The sequence below is a fragment of the Nannospalax galili genome, unplaced genomic scaffold (genome assembly GCF_000622305.1).
Source record: "Nannospalax galili isolate Female #2095 unplaced genomic scaffold, S.galili_v1.0 scaffold829, whole genome shotgun sequence".
Classification (NCBI taxonomy): domain Eukaryota; kingdom Metazoa; phylum Chordata; class Mammalia; order Rodentia; family Spalacidae; genus Nannospalax; species Nannospalax galili.
Genome location: NW_008360329.1, coordinates 2615383 through 2642057, shown reverse-complemented (window position 1 = coordinate 2642057; position 26675 = coordinate 2615383). Strand labels below are relative to the sequence as shown.

At 39.9% G+C, this 26675-nt stretch overlaps 1 non-coding gene and 2 pseudogenes across 1 annotated transcript; 1 reads left to right on the top strand and 2 right to left on the bottom strand.

Moving 5' to 3' along the window:
* Positions 1 to 8911: 8911 nt before the first annotated feature.
* Positions 8912 to 9734, bottom strand: LOC103727967 (annotated as a pseudogene).
* A 4326-nt stretch (positions 9735 to 14060) lies between these two features.
* On the bottom strand, positions 14061 to 14163 carry LOC115068968. The gene has a single exon (XR_003848327.1). It is a non-coding gene; the product is annotated as a U6 spliceosomal RNA (small nuclear RNA).
* Positions 14164 to 20435: 6272 nt separating this feature from the next.
* Positions 20436 to 21580, top strand: LOC103727966 (annotated as a pseudogene).
* Positions 21581 to 26675: the final 5095 nt, after the last annotated feature.

Here is a 26675-nt window from a genome sequence, read left to right as displayed (position 1 = left end):
AGAAAGAAGCTGGCCCCAGGAATCTAGTGGCTGTACTGCCCAGAAATACAAAGGTGATGTGAGGGAGGTAACAGGCCCAGAGGGCTCCTGGGGACTAGAGGGAGGAACTGGGTTGGTCTAGGTGCAAACAGTCAGGAAGCAGTGGGGAGTCTGGTCCAAAAGGGCAGTCCAGAGGTCTCGGGTACCAAGAAAAGAAATGGGCCAATGCCTATGCTAGGAGGAGAAATGGGATGGGGGAGGATGAATGAGCCTGGGGGAGTCAAAGTGCAATTGTCTTTGGCTTCTTATTGTCCCCCTACTACCTATTTTATTATCAGTCTTTCTTTTTTATTCTTTTGGAAATATCCTGGGGTCTCAGTGTCTGTTTCCAGATAATGATATAAATTCACAGTATTTCAGATCTTTTATGGTATAGTTTCCCTTCTGACTGCAAGAGTTTTAAAGAAGGGTAGAATTAGAGCTTACTTTGGTGAACTTTATTCACTTGCTTTGGAAATAAATAAATGCCAGATGCAGCTCAGTTTTGTAGGGAACATCTTGACATTTTTCAATGACCTCAAATTATCAAAAACTGTATTACATTGATGAATGACTCATTTCAAGATAAACCAATCTATGGAAAATATAGCTTGGAGTCTAGTTCTTAATTTCTGAATATTATTCATGTTCAATAAGACATTATTTCTATTTTGCTATATTATGGTTTTGAGACAGGATCTTCTTATATAGCTCAGGGTGGCCTCAAGCTCTCTCTCTCTGCCTCCTGAGTTCTGGGATGAAAGACCTTCTAAGGCCTCTGAGGCCTGCTATGCCTGGCTTCCCATGCATGAGTTTTATGAACAAGCAATCATATAATGAGAAAGGAAGACTTTTTAGTCTATCAAAATGAAGAAAGGACTGGAATTCAACTGCAAATTTGCTTAAGAAGACAGTGCAGACTTCCATTGGGGCATAAATTCTTCAGATGAACATCCATGGAAAGTTTGATGATACAGCAAAGAAAGGTAAATATTCTCTGCAAGACAGTTACACACATGCAAAGAAGACAGAAGAATGACTGTTTCCACTTTTCTTCATGGCAGGGAACATTCTCTTTGGAGACTGTTAAAGGGAGCTGCTGATGTAAGTATAAGGGAAGAGGTTAGGTTAGTGGCAAAACAAAGCTCTCTGTAAAATGACAGCAAAGGCATGCTAAACAAGAACTGGCAGACAGAGAGACAGTTATAGATGGAAAATTTATAACAACTTGTATCTGATCCTGACCTATGTGGACCTGGGATCTTTTGTCCTTCCTCAGGATGACTGGTCCATGACACAGTATCTCCTCTGATATCTTGGAAGAAGTGATGGTTTTTTGTGGATTTAAAAGATCATCACCTTATGTCATCATGTTTAGGAATCTAGATGATAAAGTAGCAAATTTCTATGTTGTAATTTCTTTCTTTTCTTGAAGAGCTAGGTACCAATTTCATATCTCCTTGGTAATTACAGGGCATGAAGCTAGAACTAGCAGTTTACATATTACGAAGGAATCTTATGTGGCACTTTTATCACTGAGTTAGTATTTCAGACCAAGGTTTTATTACACTATCACATTCCAGGGATTTCGTAAATTTGGATTTGATAGAGACACTATCATAAAATTTATCATATAAATCATGAGGGAGGACCTAAGATACAACTTATTAAAATTCTTTTTTCAATAATGAAACTATGGTTGAATAACACTATTTTTAATAAGATGATAGTTGATATGTGCATACTGATTAATATATAAAAATTTTGTCTTATTAATAGAGCCTCAGGGTAGGAAGTATAGCTATAAAATTTTAAAATTATAGGATATTAGAATAAAAGAAAGATTGAGTTTTCCTTGCTCTCAGAAAACTGTAGAAAGGTTTTAAAATGACCAATCAAGAGTGACACTATATTGCTAGTGTATATGCTAGTGAGAAATTTGAATGGGGGCTGGGGACAGATGAAAGTAGGAAGAGGAGGAGAAAGTCTTCATGTTTTGTTAATGCACTACAGACTCATGCCACATGCAAGAAGTAAACGTGTTAGAAAATAACTCATTATTTTCCATTCTACAGAAAAAGAAGCAGCCTGACTTGATTTTCTCAGGAAGGGACAGGAAGAGAAGGCAGCTATTTTAAGTTGCTATTGCTACTACCACTTCTAGGAATAATAAGGCAACTTGGGACATAAGGCAGGCTATGGGTTACAAAAGTGCATTTTAAGTGTTAAATAAGTCAGGTTATATTGTTAATGTCAGCTGATAGGAACTTTCAGAGAAACTATTTTATTAAACAGATGAAAATGAATTGTGTTTGTGTAACATATACTTTTAGAAATTCTGTTGCTATATTCTCTTCTTCTTTCTTAATTCCTTCCTTCTTCCTTCCTTCCTTCCTTCCTTCCTTCCCTCCCTCCTCCTCCTCCTTCTCCTTCCCCCTCTTTTTTATGGGGTCTCACTCTACAGCCCAGACTTACCTAGAATATGTAGCTTGGACTAGCCTAGAATTTCTGGCAATTTTCTGGCCTTAGCCTTCTGAATGCTGGAATTACAGGTTCCATGTGGTAGGGATGTGTCTTACTTTTAAAGAAACTGCCACATCATTTTCCAAAGTGGTTGTTTGTCTGTATCCCTGTTAGTAGTGCATGAGAGTTCTAGCTTTTGTACCTCTTACTCCTGCATGCATATGGCTATGTAGTCTTTGTGGTTTTGGTCATTTTAGCAAGTTCTGTTGTAGACTGAGTTGTGATTCACTTTGATACAGCTGATTCTTCTGTTTGGTTCTTGTCTTGCCACTCAGAATAATAAACTGGACAGACAGCAAAGGGCAAACAAATGAGGTCTTTACTAAAATGAAGGCTAAGGCAGGGAAATTGCCAGAAGGAAGGACAACTCCAGTGGAAAAGTGGAAGCTCTTGAAAGTAGAGCCCATGCCAACCAAGACTGTGCTTCTGAAGAACGAGCCTGCAGAGAGCAGGTTACTAAGATTTCCAGGAAAGAGCAAGTGACCAACAAGAGTGAAAAAGGCAGGAGCAGCAGGTCTGCCTCTCAGGCTGGGGCAGATTTTCCTCCAATGAGCAGGTCCAGTGAATCCACCAAAGACAGGAGTGAGTCTTCCTCTGCAGAGTGGGAGTGAATGTCCATAGAAGGAAAAGGCTCCTGTTGGGCTCCGTCTGAGAGCTGGACTGATGGGAAGGCTGGGCACAGAGGTTTATACAGGTACAGATGGGCCTTGATTGGCTGGGGATGACAGAGAAATGAAGTGAAAGGGTTGAGGATCAATCAAGAGAGAGGCTATTGGCTCAAGAAGAGAAAGCAAGGGCTTGAAAGAGAGGTTCTGCACCACTGTCCTGCTGTCACCAGCTCTGATCACTGTTGGAGTTCTCTCCTACCCCCATCAACTTATTTGTCTCATAATGTGATATTATTTGGAAGTAGGGTTGTTGGAGGATATAAATGGGTAAGATGAAGTCATGTCAAAGAAGGGTGGGCCTCTGATCCAATGTGAATGGTGCATATGAAAAGAGGAAATTTCAACATAGGTGTGAACATGCAGGTGCATGTGCACACACACACAAAACTATGTGAAGTTTGAAGTTATATAAGTCTAGGAACTAAGAGTCTAGTAGAGAACGCTGGAACAGATCTTTTCCTGGAATACACTAACATTGTAAGAAATGGTCCAGATGTTTTCTGAAATGACAGTTTTATTTTACATTGTTACCATCACTTCCTGAGAATTCCAGTTGCTCCACATTCTCACCAGCGCTTGATGTTGGCATCACATTTGGTTGAATTACATATCCTCAATGGATAGTAGATTTGAACATTTTGGGGGGGGGGTTACAAAAAGCCCTTTTATAAAGCCATTTTTAAACAAACCCAAAAAGGTTTACACAACAAAAGATACAGAAAAAGAATAACTTGCTTCATAGGTCCCCCAAAGAAAAAAATAATAAAGGGGACAATGCCAACATGCTCAACAATAAGGGCTTCTTTTCCTTATTTTTTAATACAAAATATAAGCAAAGAATACATAGTTAAAGTTCAGGAGCAGACACATAGTCCTGGAAATCCTTCAATAAAAGCAAAGCAGGAGTTTTTCTTTTTGTCTATGCAGATAGAATGGGATATGTAAAAATTAAGTATCACAAAGACCATCACACAATTCTACCAATGCATGTTGCATCTATAATTCACAAACATGGTCAACAAAATCATGTTCACTTCAACTCCATTTTATTTAAGTTAAAGAAAAAAAACTTTTAAATAAAGTGGTTACATTTAAACTTTAACTTCCTTAGTACCATGCTGCAGATTTAGCATCGTTAAGGTATTGCAAGAATGCCCAACCCTCTGGTGTCTGATAATGTATCTAATGACACTGCAGTACGAAGAAAGGGATGCCTGGGCCTCAACCCACAGACTAAAGACAGTGAAACACGTTCCTCTTTGGCCCTTCCTGCTCAGAACATGAAAGATTAAGGACAAACATCAAGGAAGGCTGGGAGTTTTAGAGCTGGCAAATGAAGTCTAAAAGATGCATCAAGGCAAACAATTATTGAGAGCTTGGCTGCTGCTTAACCTGGCAAGTCTTAAAGGAATTAAGTGTGTAAGGTTTGCTGTAACATGTTCATGGTAAACAGTCTACGTAGAGAGCTCTTATTTACAAATCTTGTAACAAATGCCTCTGGAGGAAAAAAGAGAAAAAATTCACTAACTTCCAGAAGACAAAGGTTTAACTGCCAGATACAAGCACACACACATACATACCCACACTCACACCCACACAACACTTTAGGGTTTTTATACATGTTATTTTTACGACATAAACTGAATGCTATACCCCCCATCCCATAAAGGAACAACAACAAAAATAATCCCAATTTACTCCCAATTTACCCTCCCCTCATAATCTAGAAAACTTTCCCTTACCCAATATACAAAGTATCTGCACAACAGTGGTTCTAGAGTCACATGGAGCATGCTTGAACAGATGTCACCAGTTCAGGTACTCATTGGCATGGCAACAGGTAGATATATAGGATTTTTTTTCCCTCAATAGTGGTTATTATAATCAGTACCACTGTGAATTAGGCTTTGAACAAAAGTGTAACTTAATGGATTTGATATTCAGAAAGAATCATGTATTTTTTTGTAAGACAAAGGGCAAAATTAGATTGAGATAGAAAGTTGGCTATTAACAGCTTGACGTCCTCTCAGTAGTCAAAACAACACTCTCCATCTTCAAGCAAACTCAGCTTCCTCCACAGAGAAAATGATAAAACCCTCAAGAGAAACCAGAATATTAATTTCTGCTACCTTTTGGCAGGAAAGATATATTGCTTGTTACCTCTGTCTAAACAGTAATAAAGAGCACAGCTCCCCTTCCCACTCCAAGCCCTAGGTGGCCTTCTTTTCAGTGTAGCTACTGGTGGCCTTGGTAAAACTGCTCAAATTGGCATTCCACAGCAACCAAGCTTTCCCTTTGCTTCTGGTATCCAATTCTACTCTTGCCTTTCTAAAACTCACAGTGGCTCCTAAACCAGTTTGTTTAAAGAAAAGCACTGTTCTCCCCAACCTAGAAGCCCAAAATCTACTTATCACTTGCATATTCATTGGCATACACTATTTAAGAAAGTGTCACTTGTCATGGTGGCATTCATCCCAACATGGCAACAGTAAAGGAGGAATTCCCAAACCAGCTACAGAGTGAAACCATATTCCCAAAAGTCGAATTCAGTTGACTATATCCGTTAAATATCAAAATGTTGCTAGGTTATAACCTCATATTCCACTCTTTTTAAATTTGTTACCTGTAAGAAAATGTTGTTTCAACCAAAACCAAGAGTAAGTTCTAAAGACTGAACTGAGACAAACCAGCTATTTTGAAAAAAAAAAAACAAAAAACTATCAAAATTTCTTCAAGAAAACTCAACTACGATTCTTCAAAATCAAGATTACAAAAACCACCAAACAAACCAAAACTCTTCTCAATGCTTCCTTAAAGGAAGAAGCACTCAAATTAGTATGCAGTAGAAGTATGAAAGCTAGAAGAGTTTTAGCAAGTGGGACAAATCTGTTATTGCTAAGATTAAAACTTATTCCTTGAGCCCCCTCTCCCAAATCTCATCTGGGCTAGGAAGGGTTAAAAGCAGCAGCAAGTCACCACTGAAATAAGACAAAAGCTACCATTTCTGGGTACGGAGCCAGGCTGATAAGAGCCTTTAGAACTAGAATGTAGTGTCTGTCAGCAGAACTGTTGAGACCTAAGTTACAGAGGTAAACCTAGCTGACCTAACTTAGGTAACATAGATAAGCACCTTCAAACTAACATTCTGTTTCCTGAGCACTGCAAAATAAAGACAGTGAATGATATTGCCACTTCACCATAGGCACACTAGAGAAAAGGGAACCAACATTAGGTCAAGGGAGGTGCCAATGGCTAGTCACTATCAGCGTACAGCTGTTAACACATCCCGATGTTATTATTAAACCTGACTACTGAGCACCTGTTTCCAGTTGAGTCACCGTTAAATGTCCTATTCACATGCATGATTTGAGGGGAAGATCCAGTGTTTTGAACCACCCATAAGAACTGGAGAAAACAAAGGTCATTCAGAGCCTATGTGCTCATTTGAGGGCAGAGATCCTCTGTCCAGCCTGTAAATAGAGAATATACTTTTCAATCTGAGGAATTAGTTTTAAATGGTACCCCAAACAAGAAACTCAATCAAACAGATACAAGTAACTTAGAAGACACAACTACTTCTAAATTATAGGCAGATACAATTAGATGTTAGCACAGATTAATGTATTGAGACTGCCTAAAAAAAAAGAGACTGAAAGATACCTACCCCCAATTGTTCATGAAACATAATCTAAGAAAAGCCCAAATGTCACTAGGAATGTAAGACTGAGTTCCATACACCCCTAAAAGGGAGACATGACTGGTGGAATTGCTGCTGAGTCACCGACTTATGAACACAAGCCTTTTTTTTCTTACAGATGGATACCTGAGCAAGCCCACTGAAGTAAACAGAATAATCCTTAACATCCCCATTACATAGTTCATAACTATAAATTCCATATCATATAAAACATTTGCTACTGATGCTCAAGTCTCTATGTTTTGCCATGTTTAAAACTCATTATCAGAGTGAAGGATTAAAATGACTCTCTGCCTTTTTTTAAAAGCAGACCTAAGAATGTTCTTCAAAGTGTGTCTTCAAAATGAGAGTAAAAATATTCCTTAAATAACCCTTTATCCTAAGGAACACCTATAAGAAAACTACATTGCCGGAGACAAACGTGTTGATGTTTGATGAAAAACAAATCCAGAAAAGGAGGATATTAAGAAAGCAAATTTAGCTCAAGGGCAGGGAAAAATGAAGACATTATATGTCAATAAATGTTCAGTAAGCACACCGGGACCCTAAACTTTGCTCCTTTCAGTCCATTTTATGTGAAAGTGGAAGACCAAACCTATAATCTACCTCTTGATGTTTTGCTAAGACGTGTTGTCAGTTATGAATGGCACATTGGACACCCTTAAACACAGTTCTCTAGTCTTGTTGCATCTCAGGCTCTTGCTTTAAGAAATGAGCAGCGAGGAGGGGTCGGACCAACTAAGAAGCTAAAACAAACTCCACAGTAGAGAAGCAGCATTTAACTTACCTCCCACCCTGTCAGTAAGTGAACATAGAGCCAGGAAAATAGTATCCCACAGTAGAGCTAGGAGGCGGGGCTGTGCAGGAGTGCTAGGTAGCAGCAGGAAGTTGTGTGCCATCATTACCATGCTTCTATGAAGAAATGGGAAGATTGGGAGATCAAAAAGAAAATGTGTTATCCCCAAATAAAAACAGCATAGTTCATAGATCTGAACACACAGCATAAATGAGTTCCAATTCTCTATGTTCATATAAGAAAAAATTACAGTCTTTTGTAACTGAGCTTCACGTTAACTGGAAGTTTATTTCCTTAAAACCTTAACATTGTCCATCTGAAAAGAAATGCACTCTGGTGCATAGATTCATTTTGTCATTGAAATTCTAGGGAAAATTTTCTCTTTAATTTTTGATCCTTGGTAAAATTTTATACAAAAAACAGGATACATATATATTTTAAAAATATGAACCAACAGATAATTGGTGATTTTGATTTTGGTGGCCCATTTTTCAAAACTCCTTAAAGACTGTAGCAAGATAAAAAGATCACTGGCTCTGAATCTCTTTGAGAATAACAAGTATTAAAAAAAAAAAAAAGGAAAACCCACACCCCCAAATAAGCTCAGGGAACCCATTCCCACCCACATCCTAGGGGAATAAGTTGAGTACTTTCAGTTAGCAATCCAGAGTTCATGTTTATCAGCTCCCTCACTAGTGAAGTTAGAGTCATGATTTTTTTGGGGGGGTCATTTATACTTACGTATAAAGACATATAAGCTCATGTCAAATGACAACTGGTTTTTCAAAAGTACAGGCAAAGAAAGAACAATAATTTCTAATTAAAACCTTTCTAGTTTTTGATGACTGTTCAAGATGCTACTCTTTAGCAGAAAGCAAAGTTTCCATAGTGTCAATCTCAAATCTTATTGCTTTACAACTGTGTTATACCTTTCACTACAAAATAAAAAGATGAAGCAGTCAATCCAGTGATTAATTTGACAGGGCTTTCATTGGGAAAAGGGGATGGGGCGGCAAAGAACAAAGACAAATGGCAACTTAAACACTTCAACATACAATGGTTTTCTGAGAGAGAGAGAGAGAGAGAGAGAGAGAGAGAGAGAGAGAGAAGATTGAGATTCCTTTGACAAATGAAAAAGCACTGAGAGCCCGTGAGTCAAGCCATAGCCCAAACTGCGTCCTAACTTAAGTAGATTTCCATTTTTTTTCCTTAATAAAATCTCTCCCAAACCATGATCACTTTCAAATCTTCCTCAGACTGCACTTCATCTTCAGACCCTTCATCTCCAGATTTTTCCTTTGGGGGGCTCGCAGACGTCTTCTCTGGAGGGCTTTCTGCTTCCTCCTCTTTGGGAGAAGGAGTCTTATCCTTTGAAGCCTTTGAAGGTGTCCGGCGACCCACTTTCCCTTTGCCTTTCCCTGGACCCGGTGTCTCTGTAGCCTTTAGCCTTGGTTTGGGCGTTTTCTTCTCTTTTCTCTCGGTTTGGACTTCTTAACCATCTTTTTGCTTTTCGTTTTTGAACTGCCATAGTCACTATCATCGTCGTCTTCCATTAGGAAATCTTCATCACTGCCAGAATCTTTCTCCTGGAATGGTGCCTCATCCTCTGCCTCTGGTTCCTCCTCACTCCCCACATCTTCCAAGAGCATCTCTCTCTGTTAAGAGCTGCTTTAGATGCTGCCTGCCGTTGCTGGCGCACTTTTTTGTGGCCGTTTTTTTCATCTTCACTGTCCTCTGCTGAGTGAGAATCATCCTTCTTGGTCTTCACGTCTTTTTCTTCCGAATCCTCACTGTCTTCGTGTGAATTATTTCCAGATTGCTTTTTATTTTTAGCTTCTCGAGGAGATGACCAAATTTTCTTAGCTGGAGGGCCTGAATCTCTTCCATAATTTTCATCTGCATCATCTCATTCCTGAAACTGTGAATAATCAACGACCTTCCTATTTCTGACAGGCCGAGACACGTTGGCAGTCAAGACCTGACCAAGCAGAGCCGAGGAGCAGGACCCACCTCCCCGCTCGGCGCCCCCCATCCCCCAACTTCGCCCCTCCCCCCGCCCGCTCCCACGTTCAAAATGGATGAATCAAATGCGCCAAAGCTGTGATGCAGCCAAACCCACTAGGACTTGTCGTGTTGAACATTTTTAATATCCACATTTGTCATCTATATATCTAAAATTTTTCTTTGATTCATTTATTTTTACTTTATGTGTGTGAGTGCTATGCCTGCATGTTTGTAAGTGCACTCGTGCCGTGCAGCGCTCAAATGGACAGAAGCGGGCACTGGATCCCCTGGAACTGGAGTTACCGATGGTCGTTAGCTCCATGTGGGTGCTGGGATTTGAACCCGGGTCTTCTGCAAGAACAGTTCTTAACCATCTCTCCAGCCCCCTATATATCTTTATGATGAAGTGTCTACGAAAATTATACACTCCAAGCACATGCAGGGATTGGAGCGACCAGGCACCACCAAATACCCGAGAAAGGAGAATAGAAGAGTGATCACATTGTCAGGCAGAAAACCCACAGTATGTGGCAGGAAATCCATGAGTCCACCTCCCACTCTGATGAGGGCATTTATAAGAAGAACTAAGGGAGGGGGAAAGATCCTCCCCCAGCAAGGGCAGCACCTTTAGACAGCAGCCCAAATATAAAGAGGCCTGGAGGAAAAAGCAGGGTTGCTCACTTGCCTGTCTGTCTTTACTTCTTGCTGTGGAGTGCATCTCTCATTGTCTCTGCTGTTGTTTTTGTTTTCTGACATCAGAATCCAGCTTCTTTAGCCTTCTACCATGAACTGAAGACCAGCAGCTCTCCAGGAATCCTGCAGGCCTTCTGCACCAGATTAAGACTGCTGTGGTATCCAGCCTCATGCAGACAGCCATTGGTGGTCTAATCTGCCTCTACTGTGTAGGCCAATCTAATAAGTCTCCTTTGCAATATAAAAAATATATACAGGCCTAAATTTTAGTGTTGACTTTTGAGATATATGTTGTCTATCTGTTCTGAAAGAAACTGATTGACTAATTTTTTATGAAGTGATTATTATTGGCAGGTGTTCGTCAGCATTTGTTGAAAAATATATTCATTTATCACTGAATTCGCTTTTTAGCTTTGTAAAAATCAATGAACTCTTTTAACAAATGGTGCTGGAACAATTGAATATTCACATTGAAAAAATGAATCTCAACAGACCTTATACTTTTTACATAAATAATCTCAAAGTGGATCACAGACCTAAATGTGAGCAGCTACAAAACTCCTAAAACATACTAAAAGAAAATCTAAATGACTTTGGATCTGGCAATATCTTTTTTATATAAATCACTCAAAGCATGATCCAAGAAAGACAAAATAAGTGGGATTTCATTAAAACTTAAAATATCTGCTCTGCAAAAGAACCTGTTAAAACAATGGAAAGATTGATAGAAAAATGTTTACAAAATATGTATCTCTTAAGGGACTTTATCCAAATTATACAAATAACTTAAAACCCACCAAAAAGGAAAAAAAGACTATTAAAAGTGGGCAAAAGATCTGAACAGGCATTGAAGAAGATGCAAAATGGCAAAGGAGTACATGGAAAAATGTTCAACATTTTTTGCCACCAAAGAATGAATTAAAATAAGAAGATAGTACTCCATACCTACAGGCTAGAACTCATAGTCACAGGATGGTGATCATAATGTGGAACGATGAGTTCCTTCATTTATTGTTTGTGGGGATGTCAAATAAATACTAGAGCTACACTGGATAACAGTTTGGCAGCTTCTTACAAAACTAAACGTTCTTTTGTCATTTCAGAGACACCATTTTCTGGTATATCCCTAACTTGGGTTCACATAAAAGCCCAAACACTAGTGCTTATAGCAGCTTTATTCACAATAGACAAAGCTTATAAGCAATCAAGGTGTGTTTTAAGAGGGGAATAGATAAATAAACTGTGATGAACCCAGTAAATAGACAGCTATTTAGGTACTAAAAGAAATGAAGGGCTGGAAATATGGCTCTGTGGTGGACTTGCCTACATGTACAAGGACATGGGTTTAATCCCCACTGCTGCAAAAAGTTTTAGTTTTGTGTAAACTACTTAGTGCTGTAATTTCAGCACTTGGGCAACTGAGGCAGGAAAATAATGAATTTAAGGCTATCCTGAGTTAAATAGGGAGATTCTGTCTCAAAACAAAAACAAAAACAAACAAACAAACAAACAAAAAAACCACAAGAAAAATCAGGTGTAAACCAGGAAAAAACAAGAAGGAACCTCAATTGCATACTGCAAAGGGAAAGGAACCATTTTTCAGAAGAAGTCTATTATATAATTACAACTATATGAAAGTTTTGAAAAGGTAAAACTATGAAGAAAATAAAAATGATCAGTGCTTGCCAGAGGAGTGAAAGAAGAGCAGGGCTGGAGAAAATAGATGGAGCAGTGAAATTATTATTTGAGGGCAGTGAAATTATTCTGCATGGTTACTGTAATATGGGAACATTTCATTATGTATTTGTAAAAACTTGAACTATACAGCAAAAAGAATGAACTCTAAACTGTGGACTTTGGTTAACAAAAATGTACCAATATTGTTAATCCACTTAAACAAATGTATTAGGGAGAACTGAGTTAAGGCTGAGGGGTTATATGAGAATCTTCTCTGCTTTTATTTCAATTTTTCTGTGACCATAACATTATTCAAAAGGTTAAAAAATTTTTTTGAGACCATGTCTTGGCCCAAACTGACATACAACTCACTATGTTGCTCAAGCTGGCCTTGAACTTGCAACAGTCCTCCTGCCTCAACCTCTGGAATGCTGGGATTATAGGTGTAAGACACCTGCCCAGATTAAAAAGATGGTTAATCGACACTCTGTGGGTTTATTTTAGTTGTATGACCAATTCAACCAAATATTTACTTAGTATGTTTGTTACTACAGCTAGTGTTAGGTAATGTGATTCCTCCATTTCTTTCTTTTGTTCTTCCAGTCATTTGAATTATTTAAAATCAGTTTATAAATATATGAAAAAAATCCTACTATAGTAAACCTATAGAATTAACTTAGGGAGAATTAGTTTTTTGGTTGTATTAGTTACAGCAACTTTTCTCATTGTTGTGATAAAATATCTCACAAAAGGTGCTTAAGGGAGGAAGGATTTATTTTAGCCAATGGTTTCAGGAAAAAAGTCCATTGTAGCAGGGAAGGTGCGGTGAAGCAGGGAAGGTGCGGTGTAGCAGGGAAGGTGCGGTGTAGCAGGGAAGGTGCGGTGAAGCAGGGAAGGTGCGGTGAAGCAGGGAAGGTGCGGTGAAGCAGTTTTTTTTTCTGGGAAGGTGAGACTTTGTGACCGCCCTCTCTCACATCTTGGTGAATCAGGAAAACAGAACTCTGGGGCAAGATCGAGGGGGAGATACAACCTTCTAGACTTTCATGCAGCAGCACACTTTTTTTCTCGTTAAGCTTCAAGTCTTAAAGTTCCACAGTGTCTCAAAACAGTTCCACCAATGAGGGACCAAGTACTTGAACTCTGGGGTCCATTTCCTATTCAAATCATAAAATTCCACCCTTGGCCCTCATAGACTCATGATCATTTCATAATGCAAAGTGCATTTGTCCCAACTTTAAAGAATCCTTGTGGTCTTAACAGTCCCTACACTGTTTAAAAGTCCAAAGTCCCTTCTGAGACTCAAGTTATATACTTCCAACATATAATGGCTCTTTCCTTTCATTCCAAAAGGGAGTATAGCAAGGAAAGACCAGGAAAACATTAAACCCTGCAGCTCCTCTTCAGTCTCAGAGATTGTGGTGCTATCATCTGGGTTCCAATGGACTCAGGTTGCCCGAGTCTATGGTTTTGTCACCAGGGCACATGACTTCTCTCTTACCTGTGTTTTCCTCATTAGATAACCCACGTTCCTGGCATCTCTAACAGGCTGGGGTCTCCACTGCAACTGAAACATCACCTTCACAGCTTCACATACAGAATTCTTGAGAACCCATACAGGGAAGCTGAGCCTGTATTGCTTGACCTCATAGGTTTTTCTTTGGGTTCTTGGTATAAACTTTGATGACCCAGTAACTCTTGCATTCTGCATGCCTACAAAACCAGCATCAGGTAGATGACAGACACCAACTTCTGTTGCCAGCTCAAGAGGCAGCCAGACCCCTTGGATCATGGCTTTAGTGACTGACCTCTGAGTGCCTGCAAAGCTGAACCAGGAAAAATGTTTCTTCGGGCAGCCCTGTTTGTACAGGACACCTCTGTAATGGTGCTTTCTTTTGAAATGAAAATCTTTCTAATGGAAAAATCCTAGAGTCTTCAATGGGTGGAGTTTTCTCCTTCAAAGCATATTTCTTCCTTTCTTCTTTTCTAAAACATGGAATGCTTCACAAATTTTGTACCATCCCTGCACAGAGGCCATGTTAATCTCTGTATCATTCCATTTTTAGTATATATGCCACCAAAGTGAGCACAGGGAATATTTGTCATTGTTCCAGTTCAGGGTCCCTGGTTTCTGTTTCATGGATCTAAACTCTTTGGCAGTTGTAAACCTTTTTGTCCACAAATTTAAAATGCACTGATACTCCTCACCATACTACACATTCTTCACATAATTCTGCTCCATTTTTCACTTTGAGTTCTTACTGTAAACCTGACTAAGAGCAATGAGCAACAACTATGCTATATCTTGATTGTTATGCTGTCTTGAAATGTCTTCTGCCAAGTTAATTAGCCAATTACCTTTGAATTTAGTCTTTCAGTTTTCAGGATACAGGAAGAACACACCCAGATTCCTTGCCAGAATGTAGTCCAGTTCCTGATTGAGTTTTCGTTCCTCTTTGAAACTTCATGAGCACAGCATTTACTGTTTTCGTTTCTACTGGTTTTTGGTATTCCCCATTCACAGCAGGGTTCTTCACTAAATTCAAACAGCATTTTAGGACTTTTCTATCCATAGCTCTAAACTCTGTCACATTTCTGCCCATACCAGATCTGAAGGTCTAAAAACAAAACAACCAAGTTGATCACATCAAGGGTCTTACTTCTTGGCACAAATTTTCAGTGTTAGTTAATTTTCTCTTTGCTGTGACAAAGTACTTGACAGAAGCAACTTGAGAAGTACTTGACAGAAGCAACTTATTTTGGTTCACAGATTCAAGTAATACAATCCATGGCTCTATGAGACTTTTCCTGGGGAGACATGACACAAATATGTCTACTTGCTGCAGATAAGGAAGCTTACAACAGACCAAAGTAGGGATTACACCAAAATCCAACTTAGTGAATCAGTAAGTTTTACTCAGGTCTCAGCTGGAAACCAAATATTCAAATACATGAGCCTGGGAGGAACATTTCTTGTTCAAATCTTAACACTGATCTATGAACTTGTTATGGTTATTCTTTATTTAGGTTTTCTTGAGTATTGTCTATCAGTGTGTTGTAATTTTCAGTTAAGACAGCCTGAAACCCAGGAGTGAAGTGAAGGGTTATTTACAAGCCTGAACAATTCAAAGGCAGATGCATCATAGAAAAGCCCACTCCAACAAAAGTTGCATTCTTGGAGCTCTGGGTATGACTTGCTGGCAGCTCAGCATGTCAGAGTTTCCTCTCTGCAGCTTTGCAGGTCAGAACCTGAACAGCAGTTGTTTACTGCTATGATAACTTTGGGGAGGGCCCCAGTGAATCTTGTGAGTTTCAGCTTACCCAGGGTGAAGTTCATTTACTACCTCTTCTTCCAGGAGGGGATATTTCAATTTGGAGGAAATTGCTGCACAACACATCATGGCCGGGGAGGCGTGGTGGAGGAGCTTGGTCCAGGGTTCCAGGAGCTTGGAGCTGCTTCTCACTTGTTACTAAAGCAGGAAAACATAGGGCTTGAACCAAAATCAGGGGTGGATATGACCTTGAAGTCCTGTCCTCAGTGACACACTTGTACTGCCCATCCCAAATGTTCTGCAACCTCCCAAAACAGTTCCACCAATTGCTGGCCAATATTCAAATACATATGCCTGGGGGTGGTTGCTTCGTATTTCTAAATATCACTCTATGAATTTGTTATAGTTCTTCATTTATTTAGGATTTCTTGACTGTTGTTTATCATGTATTGCAATTTTCAGTTAAGAGATTCTGAAATACTTAGCAAAGAAATGGAAGAAAACACTAGAAGATGAAAATAACTCACATGTTCACTGTTTGGCAGAATTAATACTGTGAAAATGGATATATTACTGAAAGTGATCCCTAGACTCAAATATCACCAAAATTTCAATGACAATTTTTAAAGAAAGAAAAGTTCCAAAATTCATATGGAATCAATAAAGACTCTGAATAGCGAAAGAAGTCCTGAGCAAAAGGAGCAATGCTAAGATTATACAATACCAGATTCCAAGGTATACTCAAGAGCCATAGTAAGAAAATCAGCACAGTACTGGTAGAGGAAACAGACATGTAGATGAAAGGAATAGAACAGGAGAGTAGAGGACTCAGAGGTAGATTGCAGTTATCAAAGCTTGAGTCTCTACAAAGCTGTCAAGAATATATATTTGAAAAGAGACAGTCTCTTTAACAAATGGTTCTTGGAAAACTGAATATCTATTTGTATAAGACTAAACTTAATTCCTACCTCTAATCTTGTGCAAAATCAATTCAAAAGGGATTAAAATATATTGATTTATTTTTGTGTGGGGGTGCATATGGGTGAGTCTATGCTTTGGCATGTGAGTAGTGGTCAGAGGACAACTTGCTGGAGTGGATTCCAGGGATAAAACTCAGAACATCTGGCTTGGCAGCAAGGTTCTTTACCAACTAAGTCATTTCACTGACCCCAAGGATTAAAAGTTTTAAGACCTGAAGCTTTGAAATGACCAGAGAAAAACATAGGGAAAAATCTTCAAGATACAGGCATAAAGCAATGGCTTTCTGAATAGCTCCAATAGCTCAGGAAATGAAAGCAAGAACTGACAATGGGACTTTAAGAAATTAAAAAGCTTCTGCATTGCAAAGATGACAATTAACAGAGTGAAGAGACAGTCCACTGAATAGGGGCAAATGTTTGCTCACTATCTTCTGACAGGTGATTAATATCAGGAATAAATAAAGAACTCAAAAAAAATATATGCTCCCTGGGCTGAAAAGATGGCTCAGTGGTTAAGAGCACTGGCTGTTCTTTCAGACAACCAGGGTTTGATTCCCAGCACCCACATAGTGGCTAGTAACCATCTGTAAATGCAGTTCCAGTGGATCTGATGCCCTCTTCTAGTCTCTCTGGGCATTGCATGACATGGGTGCCCTTACATGTAGACAAAACATCCAAATTTAAAAAATTAAATTAAAATTATATTCCCCTAATACAATCAAATAACTTGAACCCTTATCAAAACAAGAAGTACAAATGACTAATAAACAAGAAAATTTTCAACCTTATTAGCTATCAGGGAAATGCAAATCAAAACAGCAGTGATCTTTCTTTTCATTATAGAGTGGCTATAATCAAGAATGCTGTAGAGGATGTGGGGAAAAGGGAACCTTACATATGGTTGAAGAAAAAAATAGAACTACCATTGGATACATTTATACTACTCCATTGATACACAGCCATATTTATGATGGCATTATTCACAATAGCTAAGTCTTTGGAATCAGCCTATATGTCCATCAATAGACGAATGAATAAAGAAAATGTGGACTATGTACACAGTGGTGTATTATTCAGCCATATGAATAGACTAAATCATGTCACTTGCAGGAAAATGGATGAAACTGGATCTCATCACGTTAAGTGAAGTAAATCTGATGCAGAAAATCAAATATCACATATTTTCTCTCATCTGAAGAATCTAGGTTTAAAACACAGATATTTTATAATAGTGTAAGAAGACTATTTGGGAGGAATGTGTGCTGGACAGCTTTAGTTGTCAACTTGACACACCTGGGTAGAAGGAGCCTCAACTGGGGATTTGCCTCCACTGGACTGGCCTATGGCCATGTCTGTGGGGCATTTTCTCGATTGTTGAGTGATGTGAGAGGGCCCAGCCCACTGGGAGTGGTGCCACCCGTGGGTAGGTGGTCTTGTATTATATAAAAAAAGCAAGTTGAGCATGGGCCAGGGGAGTAAGCCAGTGAGCAGTGTTCCTCCATGGCCTGTGTTTCAGCTCCTGCTTCCAGGTTCCTGCCCTAAGTTTCTTCCTTGGGCTCCCTCGGTGATGAAGTGTGACCCGGGAGATGTGAGGCAAATAAACCCTTTCCTCCACAAGTTGATATCGGTCAGAGTATTTTGTTACAGCGATTGAAGACAAACTAGAATAAAAGGGAATCAGCAGACAGGGGAAGGTGGGACAAGAGATAGTTACGGAGGGTATGGTTGAATTTCTTTAAATATTTATGAAAATGGTATAATGAAAACTTTTTCAATTTATTTATGCTAATTAAAAAAGAATGCTCTCTAAAAGACATTTTGTATAAATTTTATCAGGTCAGGTGCCTATTTGTACCTGTTATTTCTGAGCTGTTATATTGATTTTTAAATACCACATTTAAATTATTCATGGACCTTTAGAAAATGTGACTGGGCATGGTGCTTACATTATATGCTCTTGATACCCTCCTCAAATCCAGGAACTGTTCTGTGGGCTTTGTGTAAACAGACATATTGATGTGTTTTTCTGAAATTTTACGTTTAACCTTATATTAATCTTCCAGGGCTTCCATAACAAAATGCTATAGACTTGATTCTTTAAGAAACAGATACTCCCCTCATAATTATGGAGGCCCAAAGTCCAAGATCAACTCTGTTTGCAGATGTAATTCCTTCTGAGGCCTGCCTCCTTGCCCAGAGGATGGCTGTCTGCTTGCTTTGTCCTTATATGTCTTTCTTCAAATATATATCCATATGCGTATATATCTGAGTGCCAAGGAGTGCACAGTAGACAAGTATTCTACCACTGAGCTGTGGTTCCCCTTATATATGTAACACTGGACATTTTAAATTAGTTTATTATTGTTATCATTAGTATTGTGTGTATGTGATGTGTGCCTGCAGGCACATGCATGCGCTGTTGATGTATGGAGGTCAGAGGATAACTTTCAGGAGTCAGGTCTCTCCTGGGTTCAGGGAAGTCACAGCAAGCACTTTTACTCATTGTGCCATCTCTCTGGTCTACATTTACTATTTTGATCTTTGTTAAGCCACATTTCAATTTCACTAAGTACATTATGTAACCATCACCACTATATCCAGAACAAAAGCCACCCCAAATTTAAACTTTGTAGCCATTAAGTAGTAAGTCCCCACTCTCCCTCCTCCTAGGCCTTGGTAGCCTCTGCTCCACTTTCCATTTTTATGAATTTGGCTATTTTATATATTTATGTAAGTGGAATCATATAACATCTTCCTCTTGTGTCTGGATTATTTCATTTAACACAATAGTTTCAAAGGTCACCTAGATACGAAACGTCATTTCTTTTCATTGCTGTGTTATGTAGCTGTTATGACTACACATGTTCACATTGCATATTGCTCATCCATTTATCCGTTGATGGACACTTGGGCTATTTCTACCATTTGATAAGGATCCACTCAAATCCCTATTAGAATATATTTGTGTGAATACCCAGAAAAGGAATATTTGGCTCATGTGGTAGTCTGTTTTTATTCTTTGACAATTTAGTGATTTTTGGTTACCTACTCAAGGCCTGAAAAAGATGGGGTCTGTCAACAGTTCACCATGGGGAGATTTTGTCTTTAACTTTTTGAGATGATTCTATGTCACCTCAGTAAACCAGTCATGCTGGGTTCAGGACCTACTTCAGGGTATATAATTTAATCTTCGTTGCTGACATGGGCCAGGATTATTTCAGCACCTGCACTACTCAGGTTAGAGCTCTGGTGTATCTTCTCTAAGGAGCATTCAGTGATGGCAAGTGCTTATCCATGTACATTTAATGTTACATTTAGTGATTTGGGGTTGGAATCTAACTTTCTTGGGTAGTTTTCTATTTGCTCTATGTGCCCTTGCCTCTCCTTCGTTTCCTTGTTTCTTATTTGATTTTGTTTCCCTTTTTGGTACATATTATATAACTCCCTTAAAAAACTGGTAGCAAATATATATACATATATATATCTTATATCATACTAATTTATTATATCTTCCAGTGATAGAATGTTGTTTATGAGTCACTTAACTTCATAACCATACATCCCTATTTCTTCCCGCTAACATTTTACTTGACCTGTGAGATATATATATAGCTGAATTTTCCTTTAAAGAGTCAGTTATATCCTCAAAAAATTAAAATTTCATGAATATAATTGTCTCTAATGTTTGCCTACACATACTATTTCTGGGACTTTTCATACAATATTTTTACTGAATACCAGAATGTGGATTTTATTGACTGTGAATTTTACTTTGTTGCATGATTGAAATTTTTGTAGTCTATAGATATTCTTTAAGTGTGTTATGGAACATGATTAAATTATTTATAAGCAGCTTAATTTTATTAAGGCTGGCTCTAAAAACATTTTTAGTTTTTTATTTTTATTTTGTTTTGTGGTCTTTTCTTTTGAGACAGAGTTTTTCTGTAGCCCCAGCTGGCCTGGAACTCACTATGTAGAGCAGGATGGCCTTGAACTCACAGAGATCCACCTGCTTCTACCTCCTAAGTGCTGGGAGTACATGTGTGTGCAAAATTTTTAAGATGAGACCAGGTCAGCAGCTGGCCTCGGCTGTTCTGAGGGGTGGTGGCCATGCTGCACTGTGTGAAGAGACCGGGAGGGAGCCAAGGGCACTGCACCACCAATCTGTACATCCTCAGCCTGCTCTATCAAAGTGAGCCTAAACTGGGTGTGGTGCCACATGCCTTTAATCTCAGCACTCAAGAGGTATGAGCAGGTGGACCTCTGTGAGTTCAAGGCCACATAGTGAGTTTCGGGACAGCTGGGGCTACAGGGAGACCTTGTCTCAAAAAGACAAAAAAAGAAAAGGTGAGCCTAAGGTGGTGCTGCTCAAAGCCCATTGTGTCTTCCTTCAGCTTCTTCCAGACTAGTGTTCAGGAATTCATGACCTTCACAAGTCAACTGATTGTGGAACACTCACTAAAGGCAGCAGAGCTTCTGTCAAAGAACAAGAGTATCTTTTCCATGTCTATGTCCCGAATGACAGCCTTGCAGGAGTGATCAGTGCTGACAGCAAATACCCAACCAAAGTGACCTTTACCTTGCTGGAGAAAGTATTAAACGAATTCTCCAAGCAGGTTAACAGGATAGACTGACCAGTAGGATCCCCTGTCACAATCTGGGGTACAGCCCTGGATGGCCACCTTAGTAGATACAGGAGTGATTTTTCACCTTGTGTATAAGCGCATCCATGTCATGCAGTGCCCCCGGAGGTCAGAAGACGGCATGGAATCCCCTGGAACTGGAGTTATGGATGGTTGTTAGCCACCACGTAGGTGTTGGGAATCGAACCTGGGTCCTTTGAAAGAGCAGCCAGTGCCCTTAACCTCAGAGCCATCCCTCCAGCCTTCTCTGTTAATCCCTGAGAAACTGATCCTATGAGTAAAGTAGAGGCTGAACTGGAAAAGACTGAAAACATTCTGCATAAAATCATGGAGTCTTTGTTAGAGAGAGGCCAGAAGCTTGATGCTTTGGTGTCCAAATCAGAAGTACTGGGAACACAGTTGAAAGCCTTCTATAAAACTGCCTGGAAACAAAACTCATGCTTGTTTAATCATGTGATGCAACCTACACAAGCGCTGGGCAGTCCTGTCACATTAGAACTGCAGTCCCTGGAGAAGAGAGCCCCTGGAAGAGAGGGCCTGGAGCCAGGCAGACTGGCCATTTTAGTTTTGAAGTTCCCAAGAGGAATTGAGGGATGGTTTAAGGGTGGGTAAAGCTCAAATTCACAAGTGTGGGTGTGACTTTTGGAAGACATTTGAGGCCCTCAAAGGTGTATTGCTGGGAAAATGAGAACTATAAACCAAGTGACTCCTCTAGGTGCTGAAGGGCTCATTCTCAGATAACCCTGGAAGGCTCTGGAAGGGGGGGATCTCTTTCTTAATCTTTGGTATGACTTAGAATTTCATTTGTGCATTAATGATATTAACATTCCAGTGAGTGGGGCTTGGGGGGAGAGGTCCCAAGTGATAAGGATGGGGTGGGCAGAATTTGAGCACTTGAGAATGCTGCTCTCTTACACTGTGGTGTGGGGCTTGGGGAGCTCACACAGGGACAAAAGCCAGTCCTAAGAAGGGCAGTGGTCACTGGATCTCACAAATTCTGAACCTGTTTAGCTTGTCTGTCTACTAGGATTAGCATCTACTGAAGGCAGGGCTTGTCCTAAGCACCTTCAACCAGCACCACAAAGATGACTTAGAAAGTACTTGGAATGAGCTGAGATGAGCAGGAGGTATGGGTTGTTTTCATCCAGGAGACTGGGATTCAGCCCAAGAAAGGGGGCTGTTCTGGTGTTGGGATGGTCAGATGGGAGATGTCCATCTTCAGGAAAAGAATCAGACACAGGTACCCTTAGCTGTCCAGTATGGATGGCAGATCCCTTGTCTTGCAACAGTAAGATCAAAGTAGTTGGTGGTGTCATCTCTCAAGATTGTTTTTATTTGCTTGTGTCTACAAGACTGTTTGGCAACTGCCTGGGGATTGTATGTTGGAACCAATCATTCTTGTGGGTACCAGGAGAGGTGCCAGCAGCCTGAAGACTCCCAGTGCCCACCTGTGATCTGTCCAATTTTGGCCTGTAAACCCCTTCTTTGTCAAAGAGCTTCAGGGTGGTGGTGGCTGAGGGTTTCTTCCAAGCTCGTGCCCACTGCCAGCAGGTGCCAGAACAGCCTAGGTGATGAGCCCAGGATACGCAGGCTCCCAAACTGCCTCTGCATGCCCTGCTGTACTCCAATGTGTATCCATGAGATCCTGTACCCCTGGAAGGATGGTGTCATCTGAGTTTTAAGGCAGACTTGTCTCAGTCCTTATGATGCCTCCCCTGAGCTTGTGCTGTCTTTAGAGATCAGAGGTAGGTCTGTTGTAGATTCCAAGCTCCCCACCTGGTTGGTATATGGGACACAGCCCTATTTCTCTGTACACTGCTGGTTAAAGGACTTTGGCTTCCCCCTGGAGTGGCCTGCCCATGTCATTTTCCTACTGTCAGAGACTGCTCCAGCCCAAGGCCCCTGGATAGTCACAGATCCAGTCTGTTTGCTGGTACTTGAGTGGAATATAGTAGGCCTGGGATGGTGCCTTTCCCTTTTTCCTGTGCTGTGGAAGAATGGAGTGGGGTTGAGGTGCAATTTTGTAGGAAAAAGGTGACTTTCACCTGCATCTGGCTGTCCTGCAGGGTCTGACTCAGTCCTGGCAATGGATGGGTCACCCTGCATTTCCTGGTTTCTCATTCTAGTGTTTAATCATTCGGCAAGAGTGTATTTTAATAACGCTTAATTTATATATTTTTAATTAAAAATTTTTTAAATTTTTAAAATTTAGCATTACAAGCTTCAGACAGGAAACTAGAAAAAAGTCAAAACAGTAACACACTCCAGAGCAAGAATTCATCTCTTTCACTAGTGTCTGCAAGCTTCTAGGTTCACAGTTGAGTTAATATAGTTATACAATATTGAACTCAGTATAAGCCCTGTAAGACATAAAATTGAGTTTTTTAACCTTTAAAAAAGGTCTCCATTTCATTTTAGAATATATTGTTCCTTGCAGAAAGACTCATTCTTTTTGCTACTAACACTGAGATGTTGGCGCATGCATCTCTAATCTGTATGCATCTGATTATTCCTAGTCATAATTGGTTGCACTTGGATCCTTCGTGCCTGTGTATGTCTATGAAGTCATCAGGTAGATTTCAATGGTAATGTTTATCACCTCTACCAATTAACATGATGTAAATTTCCATGCTTTCTCCTCAAATATAATACATTTAAAAAAATTTGTTGATTTTTTTTTTGTGTATATCACACAGAACACCCAAACCATCTTATTCAACTATATACCAACTTCCCAGATGGCACCCTCCCATAGCCTCCTTCCCCTCAACTAGAGCGCTTATAGTCTGATATCCCTGCTACTGTCTGCTATATTGTCAGCACCCCCAGCTATTCCCCACTACTTGTCCATCTGGTGAATCCAGTCAGCCTATCTAGAGTTCTTTGTTTTAGGAAGGTCAGCTGTTCCTCGTCTAGCAGCAATCAGTTGTCAATATTCCTTTGGATAAGATTGGGGTCTGCTGTTCATTTTCCCAGTTCTATGCTGGGTTACTATCTGGGAGTCCCTTTGGCCACCCTGGTCAACAACTCAAAAGAAGGTATCTCCAATTTGGCATTGTTGTTTGTTATGTAGCCTTTAGCTATACATATGGACTCTTAAAAAATTATATTGACCCCTTTAATCTTTGGTTATACTTTCCTTTTGGATGTTTAAAGCCATACATTTGGCCCTGATAAACCAATTTATTTTTACTCTTAAGGTTGTTTGAGGACCTGTTCCTCAGGGGTCACATGGGCTTGGGAGGAGCCCCTGGTTCTTTTCTTTTACCAGTTCTGCCTATGTGAAGATAAGTCAAAGGTCCTGCTCGACCATGGCTGGCTTCTCTTGGAAGCATGTAAGAAATGATTCCTCTGTGTTGACCCTCCACTTTGCAGACTGGACACTGGTTCAAGTCCATCTCCTGGGGTCTCCTCGACCTCCTTGATCAAGAGGACCCACCACAATTAAAGGACATTTTGAGAGATGCTCATAGTCCCCTGGAACTAGTCAACCTAGGAGGGCAAGGAGCAAAAACTGTCCTTTATGTCCCTCTTACCAAATTAGTATAGTCCTCAAAGTATGTCTGTTAAACATCCAAGAAGTTTAGTTCCACTAGTCTGGTACTTTTAATAATGTGTATCTTGTAGATAAGTCTTGGGCAAAGACCAATTGTTCTCAGATCTACCTCACCTAGACATATATTTCTTGATCTGCTATTTATAATTTGTCAGTAGGTTGTAGGAGTAATATGATTCCAACTGGTTTTGAAAACTAGCTAGGCATTATTTATCTCTCGCATTATCTCACCCCTCCATCATGGTTTGCCCAATTAACATGCCCCCATTTCCCCCCTTTCTCCCTTAATAATACTCTTCTCCTATGGTCCTACCTCTCTTGAGTGGCTTCTTTCCCTTTATCCCCTAGGAAATTATTGAGAATTTCATGCATGCATATAAGGTGTTTTGATCAAATCCATGCCCACCCCTTCCCCTCCAACTCCTCCCATATCTCCCCATCGCTTTTTCCTGAAAACTTAGTGTACTTTCTCTTTTTTTTTTAATGTAGCTTTTTGCTACTCTAACATTTCCACCTCTGAAGAGGTAACCCTAAAATCTTTTAGGGATTAGATAGAGCTCCCAAATACTTTTGCCATTTTTGGCATTTGGAACAGAATATGTTGCTAAGAGGCCCAAGGACATTTTGATTATTAGCCAAGAAACTGGCTGCTTTTCTTTGGGATTTTTTTACACTAACTGCCTGGCCAATTCCTACCTCCTATTCTTATGGCACCATCCCCTGAAGAGATTTCCCAAATTGCCCATAGGGAATTGGGATGCAGACCACTCTGGCTTTTCCTATGCTGAACAGGAATACAGGGTGAGGCAGTTGGGGAACTCCTTCAGTGTGTCTATCTAAAAGTCTCCCAAATTGCATAACTCTTAACTGTAGGGAGAAAAGAAAGTCCTCGACTGGTGCCTAAGAGATGTGAAGGAGAAGTAAAGGCAAGAGTAGTTGGCATTACAAGTTCTAGACAGGGAACCAGAAAAAAAGTCAGAACAGGAAAATTTCAAATGTTCATATCAGAGTCCATTAGAATTTCTGGACGGGGGCTTCCAAAAGCATCCCTCCATTGGATTTCTCCTCATTTTTCTTTGTCTGCCAAGGTTGGACTCAAGAGTGATGGACTCAGGATTTGGTTTTAGGCACTTTGATAGCTTTTGGAGTGGCTAGAATCAGTATCAGTTCCCTTCTAAAGGCTTAGAGATGAGTGAGTTATTGCTGAGGTATATGAGTGACCTGAGGGTATGCACACTGGAAATGCTTTACCCAGTGTGGATCAAGCCTTCTTTTCCTAGCCTTTCCCAGATTATATACTTTAGTCATCCCCAAATCCAGTAGACCGTGTGTAATTAGGGCCAAATTACATACACTTGGCTGGGAAGAGTGGCTGGATACTCCGGTGAGGGTAGCGTGACCCTGCTTGCCCCTTCTTTAATGAAGGAGAACAACCATCAACGAGGCCAATTGTGATGATGTTTAGCAAGCAGGCACATCTGAAGTTGTGACAATGGTAGTTATTTCACACAGAAGAGACTGTTGTACAGCATCATCTTATTAAAAGAACATGGAATTTAAAGGGATTTGGTGCTAGGATCCACAAGTATCTCTACAATATGATGAATCCTTTGGGAATATGCCAAGGAGTGATATGGCCCGGTCATACAATAGCTTTATTTTTATTTTTTAATGAGTTCTCCACACTGTTTTCCATAGTGATTACACGAGTTTGCATTCCCACCAGCAGTGAATGAACGTTCCCCTTTCTCCGTGTCCTCACCAGCATTTGGTATCATTTGTTCTCTTGATCCTAGCCAGTCTGATTGGGGTAAGATGAAACCTTAGGGTGATTTTAATTTGCATTTCCCTAATTACTAATGATGTTGAACACTTTTTAAAAAATGTTTCTTAGACATCTTTATTTCTTCCTTTGAGAACTCTCTGTTTAGATCTTTAGCCCATCTTTTAATTGGGTCATTTGGTTTCTTGCTTCTTTGTTTTTTGAGTTCTTTATATATTCTGGATGTTAAACCTCTGTCAGATGTGTCACTAGTGAAGACTTTTTTCCCACTCTGTGGGTTTTCTCTTCAGTTTTTTGATTGTTTCTTTTGCGGTGCAGAAGCTTTTTAGTTTAATGAAGACCCACTTGTTGATTGTTGACCTTAATTC